Source organism: Pleurodeles waltl, chromosome 5 (genome assembly GCF_031143425.1).
Source record: "Pleurodeles waltl isolate 20211129_DDA chromosome 5, aPleWal1.hap1.20221129, whole genome shotgun sequence".
Taxonomy (NCBI): domain Eukaryota; kingdom Metazoa; phylum Chordata; class Amphibia; order Caudata; family Salamandridae; genus Pleurodeles; species Pleurodeles waltl.
In genome coordinates, this window is record NC_090444.1 from 1763434398 (window position 1) to 1763453451 (window position 19054).

The 19054-nt window shown below is 40.8% G+C and overlaps 1 protein-coding gene across 2 annotated transcripts in view; it reads left to right on the forward strand.

Moving 5' to 3' along the window:
- Nucleotides 1–19054, forward strand: part of RP1L1 (RP1 like 1) — a 400448-nt gene that overhangs the window by 235530 nt on the left and 145864 nt on the right. The gene's annotated exons all lie outside the window — the stretch shown is intronic.

The following is a 19054-nucleotide window of genomic DNA, read 5'->3' on the forward strand; positions in this document are numbered from 1 at the left end:
TGGTCTGCAGTTGAGGCATGTAAGAGGATAGGCTGGTAGCAAGCAGAATTACTTTGAGGAGCTCACAAATTGACAGCCATGGTAACCTTGGTAATGACAAATTTGTTTATGAGGGACACAGAAGCATGGTAAATGAGTTAGGATTGGAATTTGGAAATGCTGAGCAACTGATATCAAGGTGCAGTAGAGATAGTGGACAAGATTGAAGGTTGAAATTAATTAATTCAGGTGCCATGTCAGTGTCTGCAGCATAGGTGGTCAGAGTAAACAAAATAATTGAAATACATGGAAATAGGTTAGCGGAGGCTGGAAAATCAATGATTTATGTTTTGTGTGAAGTGCACATAGGGGATCATAAGGCCATTGAATGTTATGCTATAACTACTATCTATCTATCTTTCTTCATACCAGTCTATCTGTCAGTCTGTTTCTCTGTCTAACTCTAATTGTTTCCCTACCCCTTACTTCTACCGGCATCTTTCTCTCCCTCATGGTCACTCTTCCGGATCCTGCCTCTTCCCTCTCTCGGTCTTCTTATTTTTCAGTTTCTATACCACTCTTCCTTTTCTCTCTCACCGCCTCACACTTGCTCTCTTTCTTAGTTTTCGCCCTGTCTCCCCATCCCGTGTGTCTCTGATGCATGCCATGTGTGCAGAAGCACACACACCTCAATGAATGCTGCTCTTGGGCAAACCTTATCACACCTTTCGGATGAACTTCTTACATAATTCAGTCTGTACCCCCTTTACTATTAGCCTTTAACTGATGTCTGCCCCAGGGCATGAACCTGCATGTTTACAGTCAGATTGGTCTGTTCCCATTGTCCTTTCATTTTTATATTCACCTACAGATACCCTCGCCCACAACCACCTGGCCAGTGAGGAGCTATGTCACGTGGAAACAAAAGATTTATATATTCCATCCTCCCCAACTCCTCGTCCATGTTGGATGGGGTTACTCTGTCGCAAACATGAAGAATATCCCGTCTCCCGTGTTGGTATCTTATTATAGCCTATGGAGATCGTAATACTGCCGATGGAATATCCATCACATTTGTGGCAGAGTAACCCGTCAGCCAAACTCTAAATCAGGTACTACGTTTTTTTCCTGTATTTCTTTATCCTAAAGTTCCTAAAAATGGTTTGTTTGGGTAGAAATACATTCTTTTTAGTGAAGCCAACCCCAGCCATTGTGGTACATATTAAATAACGTTTGTGCTTCTCCAAACCAAGCACTTTAAAAATATACTACCTACTAGTATGATGAGTGACTCCTACACCTTGTAATCCTCATTGTTCTATGTAACATTTCCCATAGACTGATTCACACACATAAGATTCATTGTGTCTGTATATGTGTGTGATGTAAAGTGCTTTGACATCCTACACCAGCATGTGTAGCACTATAAAATAAAAGAAATACATGTGAAATTGGGGCTATGGAGAGGTGAGGCACACTTTTGGAGGGTGGTAGTGAGGGAATCAGTGGAGAAGGAAGTCATTGAGGGGGGCGCCAAAAAAGATTGTCACACTCGGCGTCACCAGTGCTAAAGCCGGCCCTGAACTCTGTTATTGAGTGACAACATAATTTTCTCCATGGTCAGTTAGTCCCACACCTTATTAATCGAGGCTAAGAGCACTGGAGGTAAAGCCTTCCCCAAAAATGCCAGTATTACTTGTGTCACTGCCTCTCTCGCCATTGCTAGTTGCTTCCCTCTATGTGATCTTGGCTGGCTTAGGGAGCAAAAGATCTCGTTAGGACTACATTCAGGGCTTTTGGCATCTGGATTTCAAATGCTTTGTTAATTTTCTTTATCATTTCCTCCCAGAATCAACCCAACTTGGCACAATGCCGCAAGAAAAGTCATAAGGTGCCCACTCCCCCATATACTCCCCAGCAAAAATGACCTTTGATTACATCCCACTTCCCTATTCTCTTGGGCGTCCTCTGCCAACAAGTCCAAATTTTATTTTGGGTGTCCCACAGCCAGACGTCTAGTGCAAAAGACAATGCCATACCACAGTTTCTCCCTCTCCTGGTGCGTAGCTTCTTCTCCCATCCTTTTGATCCATGAGTCTTATACTGTGGGATAGATTCCCCTCTCCTCTGACGTGTCCAGAGACAGCAAGAGACATTTTGCCTGCCTTTTGCAAGGCCTTCTCAACAATAAATTATGACTCAAGTTTTGTTAGTTTCAGCTTATCATTGTACTCCGTTCTTGCTGGAGATGCACGCTGCAAAAGCACCTCAGCCCATGTCTCACAGGTCACCAAAATAGTAACATTTAGGGCCTCATTTACAAGGCCTTTGCACCACCATTGTGTCATTCTGTTTTTTAATGCAACAGTGGCGCAAGCAGTGCTCTACGCTGCTCCACATTTACAAACTAACACATTGGGCCCTATGTGTCAGTTTGTAAAGCCTTGCATCACATCATACCTGCGCCAGGTGTAATGTATGCAGGGTAGGAGTTTCCATGGGAAAAGCCACGCAGAACTCATGCAGTGAAATTTACAACATTTCACTGCTTCATTCTGCAACTTCACTGTGTCAAAATTTTAGCACCTGCTCAAAGCAGGCATAAAACTGACGCAGGGCTTTTCTCAATGGGGGCCTCCAGGCATTGCTAGAGTATCATAATTTTTTTGATGCTAGTCCAGCAATGCGTAAGTTGAGCGCCACTAATGCATCAGAATTTGTGATGCATCTGTGAAAACGTGTCATGGAGCTCTGTATTGCAAATACAGCGTATCCATGACGTTGTTTGGGGGTCATAGAGCAGTGCAAGAAATCTGACGCATTGGAGCCGATGCGTCAGATCCTTGTAAATGAGGACCTTAGTTTCAGTGTAGTGTAATTTCACAGCTGAATGTTTTTTTATGGCAGACAACATGTTGATGTTGGCTGGGAATTAATCATAATTTAAAAAGAAAGCCCAGGAAAGTCCAGTTTTGCATTCCTCACACCACTTTAGGGGTCTCCTAGGACAGGGGTCACAAGAGTAGTGCCAGAGGTTGCAAGGGGCAAGCTAGGGTTGTAAATGCGACCCCTGACCACCCCTAAATGAGAGCCATGTTTAAGCCAAGTCACTGCTGCAATGACTTCATCGGTTGTGATAAGCTCATCTAAAGTCTCTTTCCAGTCCTGAAGCAGAGAATAGCTAAGATATCCATGGCGATCTTGTGATTCCCCCCTTCTGATACCTGTAATTTGGCGTAAAGTTATTGATAAAAAAGTGTACAAGTAGTTTGCAGTGGTCCCATCCTCACATACCATGTCTCCCAACGGGTTGACTATCTTTTGGATATTGCCAGTGTTCACTCTAGCTTCAGCTGTGTTGCCAAAAGTCTCCCCCTTCATTTTTGACAGTAGCACCTTTTTTTATTGCACAGTAAGACATAGGGTCTGATTACAACTTTGGGGGAGGTGTTAATCCGTCCCAAAAGTGACGGTAAAGTGACGGATATACCACCAGCCGTATTACGAGTCCATTATATCCTATGGAACTCGTAATACGGCTTGTGGTATATCCGTCACATTTGGGACAGATTAACACCTCCTCCAAAGTTGTAATCAGGCCCATAGTCTGCTTTATCCCAGTCAAGTGCTTTAAGCTGGGTCCTAAGAGCCATGACCATAGGACAGTGTTTGCTACAAGAGAACTTATGCTCTTCCTCAGCCTGCGGCAGTGAAGATTCAAAGGAGAACCATGTGAGGGCCTTTGCTCTTTATACTGCCCCCCACTGGCCTTTGGGCTTTGCACAGAGAGCAAATCTTACACTTGCAGGGCAGATTCTGATTGGGAAATGTAAATGACACTAGAAAATAATCTTATAGGGACACATCTGAAAACATTATTTAAACTAAAATCAAGTACTTAGTGACTCTTTCGCAGCCAAATTAAAAAAAGAATGTGTAATTTTATAACAGTTCCTTTAAATTACTCTTTACTGTATTATTGCATTTATGGCTTATTTACAAAATATCTGAAGACTTTATTTAAACTAAAGTACAGTAGGCAGAGGTTTGGCAGGTGACCTGCTAGTAATGAGAAAACAATACTTCTGGCATAGGCTTTCATTTACCTGCCTAATTCCTTCTGTTTTGTTGGGTCACGCCACCTAGACAGAAATACCAAATTATAAATTACAAACCTTTTTAGATCTGGCTTGGCGGCAAAACAGTCTGCAATGCCTATTGTTACAAATGCTTTATACTGCATATTGAGTGGACTTTGGCTCTGCCCAGAAAAGTTATTCCCTTTAACCTCATGCTGTTGGCTGTTAGGACTATCATTTTGTCTCCTATGAAGTGTTTGCATTGCAATTCATGAGTGTCTAATTTACATGGTGAATCATAGTGCATACAGTTCTTCATCTCTTAGATAAATTGTATACAAACAACAATTGTTTTGTTTATTTTTCCCACCTCAGCAGGCATTTATTATTTTAATCAGGCCTTAAAAATGGACGTCACACCAAATAACTTTACCGAGCTATTACCAAGATGTTATGCTTCAGAAATTGTGCATGTCAACACAGAAAATTCTCATAATGTGTTGCAGTCCACACTCACTTAAATGCACTCAATTCAAGTACCACAAAGTATTTAGTGAATCTCCAATTCCATTGATATGTGATGTTAACATACAGAAAATAATACTGAGTGGGTCTGATTACAAGTGCCCTGGTAACAACACATTTGCACAGTTACACACGGGGCGATAAAGTTCGTAACCACTATTAGATTTTAGCAGATAAAAACTTCTGGAATTTAACGAGCAAGAAAGAGTGGAATGTCATATAGTGAGCCCCAAAATCTGCAAATTAATTCTCTCTAAAGGCAAATACTCAGAGTAGATGGTATTTTCCCTACTTGATAAACTTTGAACTCCAGGGTTTTGGTTTTTATAGTTTGCTTTAAATATCACCAATCCCTCCATGGCACTCATAATGAAGCCAATGAGATTTAGTTCAGTCCAGGACCCATTTCTTAGATTTTCAATACCATAAAGAGCGGCTTATATGTCCTCAGTAGCCTAATAAAGTAATGTTATTTGTTCAAATCGAAAACTGTGGCATTTTAGAATAAAGCTGCTTATGAACCAATGCTTAATTTGTAAAAGTATAAGGGCAAAGGCGAAATACCTTTAACATAGGATCAGATACCTAGGTTTTTATAGTATCTGATCACTGATCTTATCTTTAGTGTTATGAAACAAAGCTGCACTTTCAGACACTGAAGTATCAAAAAGACTAAACAACATTGTGATAAATACATCATCTGGATTCCCTTATTGAGTATATTCTGATATAACTAAAAACAATAAAACTATGTCACCTACTACAGTGTGCTTCCATAATATTAAGGCACCTTCTAATACTAAAATAATGAAATATGTCAATCTAGATAGTAAGTAGATATGATGCCAACATTTATGTGCTTGTCTAAGACCTTTACACTTTCTAAAAAGAGATAAAATACCCTTAAAGCAGGTGTAGGATAGAAGACGCATTAACGGGAATTGTCACTGTGTGCACAACAACTTAGCCATAGAATGCCATTTCTCCATGGTTTTGAAGCCTTGCATGACATAATTACATTAGATTATCCAACGTCATCAATTTTTGTTCAATAGTAACTCGCTACCTCCAGACCGTATATTGAATTGTTCAATCAATCAATCAATCATAATCTTTTATTTAATTTTGAATGAAAATCATAAAAGAGCAAGCACAATACATGAATACAACAAAAACAGATTAAGATATTAAAGGACTGATTTAGAGTTAGGTGGACTGGTTACTCTGTCACACACGTGACGGATATCTCATCTGCCACATTACGATTCCCATAGGATATAATGGATCATAATACAGCGGACGGGATATCTGTTTGTGATGGAGTAACCCTATCCGCCAATCTCTAAATCAGGCCCAGAATCTCTAAAGTGCATATACAAATTGCCAGAGATAAACAGCATACACGTATTGCAAATAATGCATATAGTCCATCTGAAGAGAAAGCATAGTGTGTGCCACACACTATATACATTGTCAAGGAGATTTCAATTCTTAAAATTAGATATCTTTGGCTAAACAGCCTATCAGAAAGCAAAAGCCTCACTGGGTCCGCTGTGTTCTGAGAGGTAATAAACTGAGGTATCCTAAAGATTACAAAAGTGCCATTCGCCTAACAAGGTCTGGCAATTGAAATGTCTAGAAGGTCAACCCGGGAAACTAAGCCATTACAGCGCAACGCATAGCCTTTACCAGGCATACCATTACAACAACTTTTCTTGTAATGGTATGCATGGTAAGGGGTATGCGTGGTAATGCTGGTGAAGACTTTGGGTGTTGTTAGAGGAAATGGAAAGATCATTCAATTTTCTCAGAATGAGCTGGGCCGTGCCGTAGGAGTGAGGTAAGTGGGATTGGGCCTGGGGTTGGGGGGTATTTTTTGAAAGAGGAGGTGGTGGGGGTGGGTTTTAGGGTGGGGGGACGGTTTTTGGGCTTAGGGAGGGGGGGAATAGGGCCTGTGGGTTGGGTGGTACTGTTCTAGGGAGGGGAGCAGGGGCTGGGGGGGGTTAGGTTTTAAGGCCGGGGAGATGGTTTTCCAGCTTAGGACGGGAGGGGGGATCGGGCTTTGGGGTGGGAGTGTACTGTTTTAAGGAGGGGACAGGGGGTGGGGAGGTTACGTTTTAGGGCGAGGGACACGATTTCCAGGCTTAGGGCGGGATGGAATTGAGCCTGTGGGTGGGGGGAGGGTACTGTTTTAGGGAGGGGGCGGGGTTAGGTTTGAAGGAGGGGGTGACAGTATGTAGGCTTAGTGTGGGGAGATTGGTCCTGGAGGTGGGGGGTACTGTTTTAGGGAGGGGGTAGGCGTGGGGAGGTTAGGCTTCAGGGCAGGGGAGATATTCGGGCTTAGGGTAGGGGGATTGGGCAAGGAGGTGGGGGTAGTGTTTTAGGGAGGGATGAGGAGTGGGGGTTAGGTTTCAGGGCGGGATGTTTTTCAGGCTTGGGGGGGATTGGGCCTGGGGGTACGTGGTTTGGGGAGACGGGGGAAGGTTTTAGGGGGGTAGTCTTTCAGGCGTAGGACGGGAGGCCAATTTTAGGGCTCAGGGTAGGGTGATAGGCTTGCACTAATTTAGGGTTCAGAGTGAGGGAGGGGTATTTTTTAGAATGACTCGGGGAGGAAGCACGCTAGGACCTTTACCACACATATGCCTTTAAAGCACATGTTTTTACTATATAATTAGTTGTAAAGGCATGCGTGGTAAAGGATATGCGTAGTGATGGCATTCTCGTTGTAACGCACATGTGGTAACGACGCGCATTGCAGCAGAAGGTGAAGGTGACATACAACTGTCATCCCTTCGTAGACTTGCTCAACCTCACTGCTGCTGTCAGATAAGAACCCACACCATTACAAATGTCAGTGCTGCTACAAATATTACAGCAAGACTGCACTTTTTTGATGCTAAACACTTTTAAAATTGATTTTAAAAAGCTATTTAAAATACCCACAAAACATACAGTGCATTAACGATTGAGCTGAGGTCCCATGACATGGGCAAAACCATTGTGGCTCGACAGAAAGCGCTCCAACACTTTAAGAAACAGAGGAGACTCCCCACTGTACCTTCTCTAAAGCAAAGCAAAAATGACCTTTTTCACAGGGTCAGCGCTATATTTAAATAAAGTGTAGATTTGCCTGATCCTGACAAAAAAATGTAGTCCCTATTGGAGCTTTTGGTGGATTCCATTCCTAAACTCTGTTTCTGACTAAATTTGCAAAACTTGAACTTAACAAGGTACCTTAGATGACGGTAGATCAAACATATTAGCCAGTCCCAACTCTTTAAAAGTGTGTTGTACACAGTCTATCCAAGGAGTCTTCAGATCCTTCCAAGTGTAAGACAATCCTTTATAGTAATCCTGTTCAGGCTTTCTTCATCATTAGTCCAAAATATCACCCACAACAACAAAGGAACCAGCCTCACATGTACAATTATATACTGTAATCTTAACCCTCAATGGATAACATAATCCAAGCTCGTAGAGGGGGAGAAAAAGAAACCACCTACATATATAGTTTCCTTCAATCTGAATTGGAAGAACATTAGAATACCCCAAACCCTGACTCCAGAACCTGCTGCAGAGACACATTGTTCATTTTAAATAGTGAGCAGGGAGGAAAGTGTTGTCGGGTCCACAGACCACAAGAAGTTTAAAATTGCTCCTGTTGACTTAATTAGTTTAAGGCTGGAGTTTCTTATCTGTGACTTTCAGGAACTGGAAGAGTCAAAGGTTACACCTAGATAAACTATTAACGCTATTCAACGAATGAGTACCATTCCTTAGGCTTGTGATTTTACCTTTTCCTGGGTCACATCCATAATATGGGACTTCCCAAAATGTGTAGTTAAATCCAATTTACTTATAAAGCTCACAAAAGACTCCACCAGCATACAAACCAAGATACAAACTTCTCTTGGTGTGCGAGCCAAAAGCATTGCTTCATCCGCGTGCAGTAACACAGGGATACATATACTCGCAATCTTCGGTACATCTAGAACTAACTAAAAATAATTTCAACTATTGATATAAATTTTAAACAGATTCAGCCTTGCCGCACATGCCTGGCCAGGGGTAAAAGCTCTGACAGTTCTCCAGATGGGCAAAAGCGAACTTTGGCAGCTACATTTTTGTGCAGATTGTTAAGGAAATTGTTAAGGAGCCACATCAATGCCCAGCTGTTATAACAATAGCCATAACTTTGTGTAATTAACACTGAAGGCCAGGTACAGTGAACAGTGCTTTGCAGTGGTGTCCTGGCAAATAATAAGATGGATGTTCAAGCACTGACAGGGGCTAAAAACCTTATGCTGAATCTCCGTTTGTTTTCAATGGAAAAAAACACTCAAGATCTTAAGTGAGCTGAATGAATGAATGACGTAGGATTTACAGAGCGCAGCTGACACTCCTACGAGCATCCCGGCGCTATGCTGAACTACTACAGATCCTGAAGAAAGAAGTAAGTGGCCCTAGATTCGTGAACTGCACAGTGAGTCTGATGCTCGGAAACGACAAGTTTTGAATTCTTTTTTAAACCTTATTTCAGATCCAATGGAACGCATACTGCAGGCAGTGGGTTCCAAGCTTTGGAACCTAATACTGTAAATGACTTTCCGTTCCTGGATTTCAGTCAGAACGGGGTAGTTTCAACATGTTCTCTGAGGATGAATTAGGGTGCGCTGGGGCAAATAATGACAAAACCAGGCATTGGGCTATTTAGGTCCAGTACCTTTGAACGCTCTATAAACAAACTAAATTACTTTGAGCAGAATCCTTTTTGGGATCAGAAGCCAATGCAAGGTGTGAAGAGCCCCTGATGCAGAACTTGAACTAGGGAGTTGAAGGACCATCTGGCGGCTGCATTGTGTACCATATGCAACTTATGGAAAATACATTTAGTGCAGCCAGAATAGAGGCTATTACAGTAGTCTAGCCTCAAAGAGATATGGGCAAAAGCCACAGTTTTCTTGCCAGCTAGATGCAGAAGATAAAAAAAAAATCTAAGATTTTATGAGCGTAAAGCACATACTTGCCACAGTCAAACTTTAGGTATAAAAGAAAGATTGGTATAAAATTTAACCTCACGGTTTTTTTCCCTTCTCACAGTTGCTGGGAGGGGACAGGATTGGCCACAGTTGTGAAGGCGAGAAACAATTGGATTTGCTAAAAATAAGTATTTCTGTCTTTTCCAAATTACATTTAAGATGGTTATTGTGCAGCCAACGAACTATGGGGGTTATTCTAACTTTGGAGGAGTGTTAATCCGTCCCAAAAGTGACGGATATACCACCAGCCGTATTACGAGTTCCATAGGATATAATGGACTCGTAATACGGCTGGTGGTAAATCCGTCACTTTTCCGTCTCTTTTGGGACGGATTAACACCTCCTCCAAAGTTAGAATAACCCCCTATATCAGTTAGGCAATTCTGAAAATTGGCTTCTGAATTGAATGAGTTTTTGTCTATAGACAGAATTAGTTGAGTGGCATGGGCATATGACATTGTGTCAATCCCATATGACGCCATTAGTGAGATGAGAGGAACAAAATATATGTTAAACAAGGATGGGCTCAGAGAAGAGACCTGAGGCGAGCCCATCCTGACCTTTTTTTCTGATGAACGAAATTGTCCAAGCGATACAGTTTGTCTTCTGTTGGTTAGAAAAGATTATAGCCAGGTCAAGCATTATGGGATATTCCGATATTCCAAATACGTTGCAGTAGGATGGCATGCGAGATGGTATCAAATGCAGTGGATAGATCTAACAATATCAGCACAGTTTTATTCCCTGAGTCCAAAGTAATTTTGACTGTCAATTAATGAAATTGGACAATAACATTTGGTCACAGTGGGGTCTCCTTTTTCAGAAATAGAAACGATGATTGAGAGGGCCCAAGAACTGGCGATGTTAATACACCACAAATTATTAAAAACATTTGTAAGTAAAGGCCGCCACAGCTCAATACTGCATTTGATAAGATCCACGGGGACACCATCAGCCTTAGGGCTTTCTCACTTGAGCTTTGTCTAACAGCCTTTTCCACTTCCATTAAGGTAACAGACATTTTTGGTGATCCTTCTAATTTATTCAGTAAAATCTTTATTCGATTCCCCTCATCAGTGGGCCTATAAATAGATTTGAAGTGGGTAAACCAATAAGCGCCAAGGTATTTGTTGAAACAGCCCTTTGCCTAAACTTTCTTGCTGTGTCCCAAAACATTTTGGTATTCTTTCTGGACGCAGCATCCTCTAACATTTCCCAGTCTTCCTGTGACAGCTGTTCCCTCCTTCATTTAAGTGTACGTTTGCAGTTTTTACATGATTCGCTGACCGCCAATGGATCACTGTGTGCGGTGATTAGAGCCTCCCTTAGCCAGTGATTTGTTAGGAAACAATGCCTGTAAAACCATCTTGGTCACTCTTGGGCATTCTTAACTGGCTTCATCTAGCTATCCTTGATACATGCACATGGATCTCCAAAATAGGATAGCAAAGCTTTGCCACTCCCTTCAATCAAACAGTTTTAAAAGATCTCTTGATGCTTTGCCAAAAGGGAACCAAGGAACGCCCCTGCGTCTCTCAAATGCCAGCAAAGCCTGAGGCCATCATTAGAGGGATACATAGGGGGTAACAAACCAATCTCTTTGACGCCTTATTAAGAGGTAGATACCCTGCAGCTACTAAGGCATTTTGGTCATGCATCCATTTTGTGTTGCCTGATCAATATAAATATAATTAAAGGACGCTAAATGGTATAAATAATTTTTGGTGAATTACATTTATTTACTATAATGATTAAAGGTCAGCATAATGGTACTATATTTGAATGTCTTGGTGTCCGTAGCTTGGCAACAAACAGAACAATTTCACCGTTTGCAGTGCCATGTTACTGGGGCACATTCCAAATATAGTTAATAGGTTCCTTTTTAGTTTCTAGTAGATGACTTTGGTCAAATGTTCAGTTATCGGAAGGAGGGTGAGACAAAGAAGAAAGAACACCGCCCATCATCACTAACTGCTTCAGGGCAAAACACAGGAACAAATTTGCTCCCCTCCAGCTCACAACATTTCTCCCGTCTGTTGCTGGTACCAGACAAGGACTGCAGCATGCCTTTTCTGGGGGCAGAGCTGGCCCAAGTGCAAAGGTACTTGTTGGAGGTCTCGTCGTGAGTTTTTCCTTGTGGTTTGTTGAGGAATGGCATATGCTCCTATGGAAACTACAAAAGACCCTAAAGAAAGCTTAATTTTTCAGATTTAGGCGGTCATTCTGACCGCGGCGGTTGCCGCCCGCCAAGCGGTTCCCGCCGAAAGACCGCGGCGGCCATTCCGGCTTTCCCGCTGGGCCGGCGGGCGACCGCCAGAAGACCGCCGGCCGGCCCAGCGGGACAGCCCCTTCAACAATGAAGCCGGCTCGGAATGGAGCCGGCGAAGTTGAAGGGGTGCGACGGGTGCAGTGGCACCCGTCACGATTTTCACTGTCTGCACAGCAGACAGTGAAAATCTTTGTGGGGCCCTGTTAGGGGGCCCCTGCACTGCCCATGCCAGTGGCATGGGCAGTGCAGGGGCCCCCAGGGGCCCCACGGCACCCGTTCCCGCCATCCTGGTTCTGGCGGTGGACACCGCCAGAAACAGGCTCGCGGGAAGGCGCTCGTAATCCCCATGGCGGTGCTGCAAGCAGCGCCGTCATGGCGGATTCCATGGGCCAGCGGGAAACCGGCGGGAAACCGGCGGGAAACCGGCGGGAAACCGCCGGCTCCCCTTTTCCGACCGCGGCTTTACCGCCGCAGTCAGAATCGCCCAGGAAGCACCGCCAGCCTGTTGGCGGTGCTTCCGCCGCACTCCGCCATGGCGTTCATGTACCGCCAAGGTCAGAATGACCCCCTTAGTTTTTTTACCTCTATTGACACCTGCTGGTTAAATCTACTTTTGCATTTTCCTAAAGTTATTTTGAAGCTTAGCTAGATAGTCCCAATACCAGATGGTGAAGGAGCATGTGCGGGTCACCGAAGGAAGTTCTTGTGAGGCTCACTATTAAAGGAAACTATTGTTTGCAGTGCTTGAGGATACTGTGTCTTCATCATGTTCGCCACCCATTTTATGCCTTTACCTTGTTTCTTCATGATTTTTCTACTAATTTTGTAGGAGAGGGTTTTATGCTTTCTCTCAAGGTATCCTCAGTATCATCATAGAAGAATGTTCTTCCTTCCTCTTTGTGGCACCTTGCCTCGTATCATCATGTTTCCTTCTAGTTGTTTAGAGGCATCAGGAAGAGTGCCCCTATATACTTATCTCGAAGAAGAGAGTGTACAGAGAGAGAGATGTGAGACTTCCTATTGACATGGTCACATTGTTTTTTAAACTTTTTTAATGGAGAATAGTTGGAGTTCTATCATCATACCACCTGTCATCAGGATAGAACAGTATTTTGTTAATCTTCGTAAGCTTGTTCGAAAAAAGGCTGAACATTTGTGACACTTTGATCCAACAAGTCTACTCTGTATTGTGTGGGGTAGGTAATTAATCCCATGAGCTATCCCTAGTTCTTTTAGATGATCTGGAAATCAAGCATTTGCAATAACCCATTAATTATTTTTTTGAAAAGAACAGATGCGACCAAAGAATAATCAGTCTTCAATTTATAGTGTCTACGGATATGTAAAAACAGGTTATACGATAATCTGTCTTTGAACCCACAAGGGTGATTGATTGCTGTTATATGGTTATAATGTATTGCAGGCAGTGTGTTTGCAATACAAACAAGTTCCAAGCCTACCATCCACAACCTTTATAATGAGGTCAAGGAAGGGTAGAGAATTTTTCTAACAATCATAAGTAAATGTAAGATGTTTATGGGTGTCCTTCAGCCATGTGATAAAATCAAGTTAAGGCATTGCTGGTGCCCCTTTAGATCAAAAATATCATCCAGGTATCACTTCCAGAGATAGATGATTTGGAAGGAAGGGATGGGACGTGAATCGAACAGCCTCTCAGTTATATTAAGGCCATCGATCTCAGGGATATTGGTGTATAGATATCCATTATTCGAACCCACTAATAGATCTGTTGTGAAATTGAATTCAAGGTCTTCTATAAGTCAAACAAGGTCCATATTGCCCCTTACGTAAGTAGTGCTAAATGGTAGAAATTGCCAGATTAATACATCTACATATCTGCCAATAGGTTCCAGGACGGAACTGTATCCAGAAACAATGGAGCAGCCACGTGAGTTTGTGCTGTTCTTATGGATTTTAAGAATGGTAAAGATGATAGGTGTGAGAGGACTATTTATATTAAAAAAACAATATTCTTTGTTGCCAAGTGTGCCAAGTACTTCGGCTCCTTTAGTAATCCTAAGGATATCCATTGAAATCTGATTTAAAAATTGCATGTCAAAGAGGTATGTGAGAGAGCGTTTGCAAAATGTCATCAAGGTAGTAAAGCTTATCTATAATAACAATTTCTCCACCTTTGTCAGTGGGTTTGATCACTAACGAGCTTTCTTGTCTGAAAATATTTAATGCCATGCATTCAGGTTTAGTACTGATATATGGAACAAACTCAACCTGTGTTTCCATCCTGGAAGTTATTTGAGGACTACATTTTCGAATGCCAGTATTTTAGGGGGCATGTTAAAGAAGGAGGTTTAAATGCAGATGAAGGTTAAAAATCAGTAGTGCTTTCCAGATTGACTAGAAAAAAACCCATTTTAAGTCCGATGGGTCTAATAAATCTAAATATTCTTCATGAAGGTTAAGAAAGTAATTGTCTTCAATAGAGTCAAAAGACTAGCCCTTCCTAAGTAGTCCCATTTCTGAGGATGATAGAATATGACTTTATAAGTTAAAAGAATGAAATGCCATTAGCATCATAATGGGATTTAGATATCAAGGTTTCACTCATGTTAGTGTAAGTTATTGTGAGTGTACGTTACTGAGGATAGCCTCACCTATAGTATTTGCGGTGGATTTGTCACTTTCCGGGTGTCGTAATGATGATAGTCCTGGTGTGACCTTGCCCCCTTCCCCTGTCCTCTGAATCATGACATCACAACATTGTGCTATGTTTTTTCCCCAAACCTCTACTTCCTGGGTGATGCTTTTCCTTGTGGCCCAGGTAGATGCTTCGGGACCCTCTGACGGGCTATGCTCTTCCTCCAGTCTGAATCTGTAGGTAACCCCCTTTTTCTGCCACAATACTTCCTGGGTGTGTATCTTTGTACGGCCTTGTATTGTTTTTTTAATGCAATGAATTCTAAATACTTACTGCAATGCATTTACATACCCTATGTGGTGGATTATGTCCTTTCATGTTTATTACATTATGTACCTTTAATTGTTCTTTCACACTGTAGTGCCACTTCATTTTCCCCTAGGAACTGTGTAGCCTACACAGGCGTTTATGTTTCTGTAGTATAGTTCATATTTTTTTAGTTAATATTTTTATCTTATTACATGACAATTGTCTATCGTTAAATTACTTTTATTGTTATATTATTATTTGGTTGTTGGTATGTTACGCTTCCCCCATGCTGCTCCAGACATGAAAGATTCTGGAATTGGTAGTCGGCAGTTGGAGATTAGTGGAGCAGCTTGGAGGTGAGGCTGGAGTTCCTGTGTGGATATCTTGAAGAATAAACTCATCAACAAGATTTTATTGCTGTCTCCAAAGCTGTCTCTATTTTCTAAAGAATTCACTTCATTTTGGCGACGAGCTGAACCTCTTCTAATCTTGGAACTTCAACTCATCTTACTTCGTGTCACATTCAAAGGTAATGTCTCCACGCAAAATCAAAATCAAATGCACACGTAATAATTACTCAAAACGGCATAATAACCATACAATGTATCAAATCAAGTCAAGATCTTTTTATAATTGCATTGAATATAAAAGCCAATGAATATCAGGTATTGAAGTCTCCCATCCAGAAATTTATTAATTAAATCGTCTAGAGATCAAACAAAACATAACCGTGTCAGGTTCACAGTCCCCGGTGGTATATAGTACTCCAAATCATGTATCCATATGTGATTGTGTCCAAAGTCCATACGTAATTAAATCAAAAGTTCTCAATTCGTATCCTCATGTGACTTTACTTCCACATTAACAGTGTAATTGGTCATCTTCCCATTAGTGTCCATTCATCTCTCACAAAATTTGGTTCCAAGGTTGATCAGTATAATCAGTCGTCCTTAGTCTGTCAACACGTGTTTCATCCGGGGAGTACCCCCAGGATTTCCTCAGGACTTCCTATAATTGTATTGTATATATAACGTTACACATTGTGATGATATGCAAATCAAAGTAGGCCTAATATTAGAAAAATAATTAGGTTTTTGCAAGCATGGAAGTAACATAAATCCGATAATATCCCAATTTGCAATGCACATTTTACATGCCAATTACATTAAACAAAATCAATAGTTACTAGAAACTCATGACTACACCTCTATGTATCTCATCCTCAAAAGAAAATTGTTTCCTCATCTCTAAGAAAATTGTGTACACCTCATAGACCTAACCCCATACCATTGCAGTATAATGTCACAAAAATTGTTTAACAAAACATTAATTAATATGACCCCATAGTTAAACACTGACCGATCAGGTCTCCCAAATAATTTGTAATTACACAAACTTGCTCCAAAGTTCCTACAACTGTTTCTAGCATATTATACCATTACTGAGTACAAAGATACATGTCACAAAGAAACTCCAATTTTCTTATGGATACTGTTATTATGAAGCAAATAAAGAAAGAATACGTCTTTAAATTAAATTATCTCTCCCATAAGTCACCTTATCCAATTGTTATAAATCATGAAATACTATGCACCGTTTATCGAAGAAACGCTAACATATCTCATTAATTTTCTAATTTATCATACTTATGTCTACAGATTCTATACTGTGTCAAAGCGAATGGTTAGAACTCACCAGGTTATTTAATTGAAAAGCGTGTACGCTGTAGAATTCCTTCGTGGTGCCGAAGCGAGTACGCTATGCCGGTGAAATAATCTAAGCCGAAGCCGTCATGGCTTCCGACTATTTACGTGATCGCACTGAAGCTAGAAATAAAGGACGGACTACATTATCTGTATTCCCCGATGCCGGGGAAGATAGAAATAAAGAGCGGACTACTCCAAGTTTCAAATATTAGTCCGAGTTATCGTACTATACAACGTTTTGTCGTTGTTATCACTATACTGTTCCGAAAAGCATATTCTACTCTATTACAAAACTGTATTCTTGGTTATTTTATCCATGGAGCCATACTTAGAACTAATCTCATATGCCCTATTCTTCATCTCCTGGCAAAATACACATCAAGATTCAGTGTTCAACTGTTTGGTAACCTTCCCTGAATAACATTTTGAGCTACATTTCTTGTTCTAATTACACTTTACTACAATCATTAAATACATAATACAAAAAACGTTTTTTCTTTTTTAACTATTGCGAGATCAATATCCATATAGCATCATGTATAGGTGAACCATGTCTACAGACAGCATTAAATCATAAAAGGTTGATAGAAATGTATCTGGTATTAAAGAACCTATATTTCTCCTAATAATAAATCAATTATCTCCTAAAAAATATTCCATCTCATGGTCCGTATTTAAGCCCTGTTCCACTGCTCCCATTCTCATAATCCATTTTGATTCTCTTCTGCGTAGCTCTAGCTCTCTATTTCCACCGCGTGGATTCAGTGCACAATGATCAAAACCTATAAATTTAAACGTTTTATGAGCACTTTGTGCCGTGCAAGTTTTCATATGGGACGCTATGGGATAGCGTTCATCTCCTTGATTAATGGCTCTCCAATGTTCTGAAATCCTAATTTTCAGTGGCCTAATGGTGCTACCTATATATATTTTGTCGCAAGCACAAATAAGCATATATACAACAAATTTAGTGTTGCAATCTATGTGAGAATTAATAAGTATTTTAGTACCTCTTTGATCTTCCACATCTTTTTTGGGTTGCCATGCCCACTTACACATCAAACATGACCCACATTTAAAGAAACCCAAATTTCGTCTGGTGAGCCAATCTTTTGTAGTTTTTTCTGCCAGATAACTTGGACATAATATGTTGTTGAGGGTATTACCTCTCCTATACGCCACTTCTGGTCTTCTTCCTATGTATTTATGAAGTATTTCATCTTGGCATAATAAATACCAGTATTTATTCATAATTTTAATTAGTTTTTGAGAGTTTTCTGTAAAGTCCAAGATAATTCTGATTTTATAATCCCTAGTACGTTTTTCACTTTTTCTGTGCATACCTTGATCTAAAGTGTGCCTACGGGACATATTCCGCACTTTGTTAATGGTTTTATATATGAGTGTCTCAGAATATCCTCTTGTTATAAATCTATGTCCCATATCTATAATTTGTTTCTCAAATTCTTCATTCTTACTACAGTTTCTCCTCGCTCTTGTCATCTCACCCATTGGAATGGCTTCAATTTGATGTCGAGGGTGGGAGCTGGTGGCGTGTAGCAGCGTATTACAGGCAGTGGGTTTGCGATATAGTCTGCTTTCTATTTTGTCATCCTCTATATAGAGTTCCACATCCAGGAATTCCAAATGAGTTGTACTATACTTATAGGTAAATTTAATATTTGCTTCATTCTCATTTAGATATACCCAAAATTCCCGTAGTGTAGACTCATCCCCTGTCCATAACATGAAGCAGTCATCAATATATCGTCCCCAGTATAGGACATGTGTGTGCCAGGTTGCTGCACCCGGACCCCATAGCCAAGTTTCTTCTAACCACCCCATACATAGGTTAGCGTATGAGGGGGAAAATTTGGATCCCATTGCTACCCCTTGTTTTTGCTTAAACCATTCATGTTTAAAAAGAAAATAGTTATTATTCAAAATGAATTCTATCATATTGAGAATCATCTTAGTGTGTTCCAAATATTGAGCTGCTCTTTTATTTAGAAAGTGTTCAACCGCTCTTAGTCCAATATCATGACGTATAGATGTGTATAATGCCACTACATCTAGAGTGACCATAATCATGCCTGGTTCCCACTGTATATCAGAAAGTATGCTGAGTATATGCTTCGTGTCTCGTATATATGATGGTAAATTACAGACAAATGGTTGTAAAAATAGATCAACAAATTCTGAGAGTTTTTCGGTAGGACCTCCCATACCAGATACAATCGGTCTTCCTGGAGGGAAGACCGACTGTTTATGAATTTTAGGTAAAGTATAAATACACGGAAATTTTGGACGGTGAACACGTAAGTAGAGAAACTCATTCTCATCCAGTAGCTCTCTGGCCCTATAACCTTTCAACATGTTATTAATTTCTCTCGTTACAGTCAAGATAGGGTTCTGTATCACCTTCTCATAACATTTGATATCATGCAGTTGCACATGTATTTCTTGCTCATAATCCTTGCGGTTCATGACCACTATGTTCCCGCCTTTATCGGCTCTTTTTATAACTATAT